The 5225-nt window shown below is 30.1% G+C and overlaps 1 pseudogene; it reads right to left on the bottom strand.

Annotated features, from left to right (window-relative positions):
* Window positions 1-2470: 2470 nt before the first annotated feature.
* Window positions 2471-3296, bottom strand: LOC112681552 (annotated as a pseudogene).
* Between the last annotated feature and the right edge of the window lie 1929 nt (window positions 3297-5225).

The following is a 5225-nucleotide window of genomic DNA, read 5'->3' as shown; positions in this document are numbered from 1 at the left end:
TTTTTTTTTATTATTATAATTATTATTATTTCAAAATAAATTATATTATATTATGCTTATTTACGTTGGTAACCGTTCGCTGGGCTGCACGTTGAGTATGATACACATTTTATAATCCGTCGGTAACCGTTCGCGGAGCCGCACGTGGAGTACGATACACATTTTATGATCCGTCGGTAACCGTTCGCGGAGCCGCACGTGGAGTATGATACACATTTTACGATCCGTCGGTAACCGTTCGCGGAGCCGAACGTGGAGTTGTTGCGTATGATAATCAACGCATACTGTGATAAATACCTCCACTCAAAATCGTAATAATAAAGACTCGAAACTATGTGTTAAAAACATTAAAATATGCGGTATAATATGCAGTAAAAAATTGGAAAATAATTGCTTAAAAAATAATTGACTGACTACTGACTAGTGTACACTGTACAATGAAGTCGCTTGCATTCAGATGTATGTAGTATTATAACGAACAGAAATAATATTGTGTATAAGCTGATAATGGTTATGGCAATTATGTTTAATCATTGTTTAAACATAATTGTTTTCAAATTACCTACAGTTATACACTTCGTTTATGTCATGTTACAAAATATTAATACAGTGGTAAATTTTTATAAAAATAAATATGGGCCGGCGGTGGTCACTATTACGAGTTTTCAGTATTATAGGGACTATAATATTATTGTTAAGTGCATTGGGAGCTTGAAAAATACAAATAATAGCCGTTGATGACTTAATTTATTTTGTCAAACGACATAAAACTTAGAATTTTGGCTGTCGTATATCTAATATTTTATTTTTTAACTATACATTTTTTTAAAAAATATTTTTAAATCCATGAAATATGCATATAAATGTTCTTAAATCCATAATATGCGAATTGGTACAAAAAAATAACAAAATGTGCAAAATCATGCAACAAAAATTTTTATATTTGAAATATACTTAATATAAATCGAATTTGTATCGAATCAGAATTTCTACATGCATTTTCTAGAAAAATATGCAAATGTCTAAAGTTCTAAGCCTTGGTAATAATCATATATGTCATGTAAAAATCATGTGTTTCTTGTTTATTATGTTTCTTTTTATTAGTTATTTTTTACCAATACCTGTATTCAATGTATCAAATTATTTTCTCTCGTAATTTAAAAATACAAATTAATAAAAAAATTTTAACGCAAGCTCCAAATATATTTTACCTCCCGATTTTTTCTCCTCGCCCTTTTCAACAAAAATCTGTAGATTCCATCAGTGTTTCACTCCGAAATCACTCGGCTCGGCCTACAGGTCACTGACTACTGTCTCCCTGGCCAGTGTGCTGAATGTAAGCCCTTCATAAGGCCCATGTAAATAGAGTTAAGTCAATATCATCATATATTATTATAATCATAATTATACTAAATATTTCCAAATAATTTTTTCATTTATGGTTTTTTCTTTTTGATAGATAAAATGAATAAAAATGTTTTTGTACTAATAAATTTTCACCTTTCTGACTCAACACATACATTAACACCATAATAATTAAATAATTAATACAATTTAATTAAATTATTTTAATAATATAATTAGCAGACACGTAAATCCCAAAAGGCAGACTGCTTAACCAATTAACTGATTAACCAACACTATGAAACTGCAGTTAAAATTATTATAGTACTATATTGTTATCGCATTCAAATATTTAGCTATTTATTTACCGCGATTAAATTTCTGGCGACCAAATTACCTACCTCGCTCTCTTATAACGGGCGCTCATATTACTGCGACCAAATGACGCGACACTGATCTGTGCTGCCCAAAACACGTCGTGCTCGTCTGCGTCGCACATGTGTTTGTTACCCATTTTTTCGTATACGACTGCTGTATAGTCGCAATGGTATTAACCCTTTGTAGACCAACATTAAATAATGATCGAAATTTGATTTCTTTTTTCGCCAATATAATTTTTAATTTTTTTGATGAATTTTAAGATTTTGAAATTTTTAATCATAAGTTTTTTTTATGTATTTTTTAGTTCCGGGACAAATTAGTCCCATTGGTCAGTTAGAGGGTGTACTTAAAAGTCCCTATGGTTCGTTACGACACTACTATATTCTTATATCCAACGATAAATAAATAATAATTGGTTAATTATTTAGAAATAAATGTGTTAATTAAAAATATAATGACCATTTTAAATGTTGATATAGTTCATATTTTAAAAAATTATAATACAGTTAATATAAACATATTTTGAATGATATTCATTAAAGCAAGTTTTCATACTACATAATATAATTTTTATTATTTAAATTATTATCAATTGTTGAAAATAGTTATAAACATTTATTATAAATTATAATATAATTGTAAGAAAAATAAAAATAATAATAATAAATAAATAAAAAAAAAACTAATTCATTGGATTGTATTGCTTTATTGAGCTACGCCCTTTGAATAAAACCATAGACTCATCTACACTCATTTCTCTAGTTACTTTATATAACTCTGGAAATCTATTGTTCATATAATTAAGGAACGGTCTTATTTTAAAAAGTTTATCTTTATTATCAGTTGACTTTGCGTTGTTATCATTCATATGCAGAAAACACAAAATATCATCAAACCGTTTTCGACTCAATGTTAAAAATTATTTTAAGCCTAAATCATTACTTTTTGACCAATAATCTTTCCAAGATGGTAATCTCTTATATCCCATTACAAAATGAATAACTAAACAATAAATAAAAGCTTTCAATTCAATTTTTAGGTTTAATGTTTTTCCTCGTTGATTGGCGTATAAGTTGACTGTACACAAATATTCTCCAAGATAGGTCTATACACTTGAAGAAATACATCAGTTGGACTGAGACAGTTGACAAACAATTCATGAATTGGTCCAATAAACAAAATAAAAAATACTTATGTATTATAAATTATATATTTTAGATTTTTACAAGATAATAAAATTAAATAATTGTGTATAATACATATAAAATAATAAGTATAATAATTATTACATTTTCTACCAACTTTCTTATAAAAATAATCAAATATAATAAATTATATACCAATATATAACAATTCAGAGTATTATTATTTTATACTGTAATAATATAATATAAATTAGATATGGTACCTACCTAAATATTTTTAAAACTAAGTTAGGTAATAGAAAACTTATTAAGATATCTAATTAATTTATATATTCAGATATAAATATAATAAAATTATTAAATACTTTTAAAATCATTAATGTTTGGAATATCAATATGGTGATCTAATTTTTTTCTTCAACCCATATCACGTCCAGGACAATTTTTCTTTTTATTACTAACTTTTTTCTTTTTACATTTACGAGTATCTGTCTCTTCAGAATTGTTATTAACATGATCACCAAACACAACTTCAATGAAAGGATTATGCATTGGCTCAGCATTAGATGGCCCGGCAGTGCATTCATGCTCTACGGCAAATTCCATAGGAAGATCTATTCAAAAAATATTACAATTATTATTTATATTATAAATACAATGAAAGAAAAATAAGTTAATTTTTTATAGATTATTTACCCATTATATTTAGTACAGGGGTTTGTACATTAGTGTTTATTTTTAATAAGTCCAAATTTCTTCCTCCGACAATATATAGTCATCGTCGCTTTCGTTTTCGATATCGGTTAGACTCATCATCGCCAGGAATCTCGATTAAAATATTTTCGATCTCAAGATCGTTTAATTTTGAATATTTAAAATTGAAAAATAAACGAGTAAGTGTAATCAAAATAATAAACTAACGTTGCATTAGTGAAAATAACTAAATAATCAACAATCTAAATAAAATCAACTATTAACAATGAACATGTCACAACTGACCATAGGGACTTCTTAGTCTGCAGTGATTATTGTCAATAATATAATTTATACACAATAATAATATAATGCAACAGTATTTTCTGTTTCTCAGGAACATGACGATAATAACAACTAACTGCACTAATTGTTGTACTGGTTCACATACGGAAAATGATCGTGGTTGCCCTTCATACATCTAAATCCTAAATACTCGATCCTCAAATCAATCAAAACCATAGAGTCCGTCCCCTATTCATTAAGACTCTCTTCCAATCAAATCCAAAGGATCTTCACTAACTCACTCACCGAAACCCTTCACTCAATATATAAACTATGCTAATGCCACCAAAAACAATCCGGCTATTAACATCGCAACAATAATCAACCTCTTATCAGATCTCATCGGCAACAGATCCAAAAGAAATCTTATGCGTTACAATAAAAAAATCGTGCATATCACTCCTAACGAACAGTCATGAATAACCTAAGAATTCTTTACTGGAATTCAAATGGCATTAAATCAAAACTTATCGAATTACATGTTCTAATGCTAAAAACTAATGCATTGCATTGCTTTGTGGGGGGGTGCTCTGCTTCAGGCTTTTGCCTCTCTCAGAGTGTGGAATATAAGATCTGAAAATGTTTTTCGAGTTTATCTAGGGTAGGGAGTTAGAAATAGATGGGGCGATTTCTGTGGCGAGGGGAGATGCGGGGTATGGTCGAAATTTCGCGGATCATGGAAATCGGGGAATTGATGACGGAAGATTTTAGATTATTTGTTTCGACGGAGATTGGTTCAAGGAGAGGGATGACTCTGGTTGAGTTGCGGATCGTTTGGTTGGATACAAACCACGGGAGACCACTGATTGTGCGCAGAGTGGTGTTTTAGAGAATTTCTAGTTTGTTGCGGTTGGATTCGGATATGTTGGAGGCCCATATAGGACTGGCATAAGTTATGATTGGTCTCAGATAAGTTTTATAGACAAAAGTTTTGTTGGAAAGGGTGAGGGGGCTGTTATGGGAAATTATTGGGTAGAGGAGGTATCTGGCCTTTTTGAAGTTTTTGGAAATGTAGTCGATGTGTTTAGAAAATGTTAGTTTGTTGTCTAAGTGGACACCGTAGTATTTAACGGAGGGGGACCAATTGATTGTGTTATTTTTGATTTTGAGTTTGTTGGAGACGGATTTGGGTTTGTTGGTAAAGATGATGGCGGATGTTTTAAGAGGGTTTATAGTTATTTTCCATTCGTCGAACCACGGTTGGGACAAGTTAAGTTGTTGTTGAAGTTTACGAATTGCGGAATCGTTAGTTCTGCCCTGGGATAAGTAAAGGGTGTCGTCGGCGAAAAGAGCTGTTTTGCAGTTTGTATGTTGGGG

Source organism: Sipha flava, unplaced genomic scaffold, assembly GCF_003268045.1.
Source record: "Sipha flava isolate LNK unplaced genomic scaffold, YSA_version1 19270_pilon_pilon, whole genome shotgun sequence".
In the NCBI taxonomy this organism is placed as follows: Eukaryota; Metazoa; Arthropoda; class Insecta; order Hemiptera; family Aphididae; genus Sipha; species Sipha flava.
This window is presented reverse-complemented; position numbering and strand designations above follow the sequence as displayed.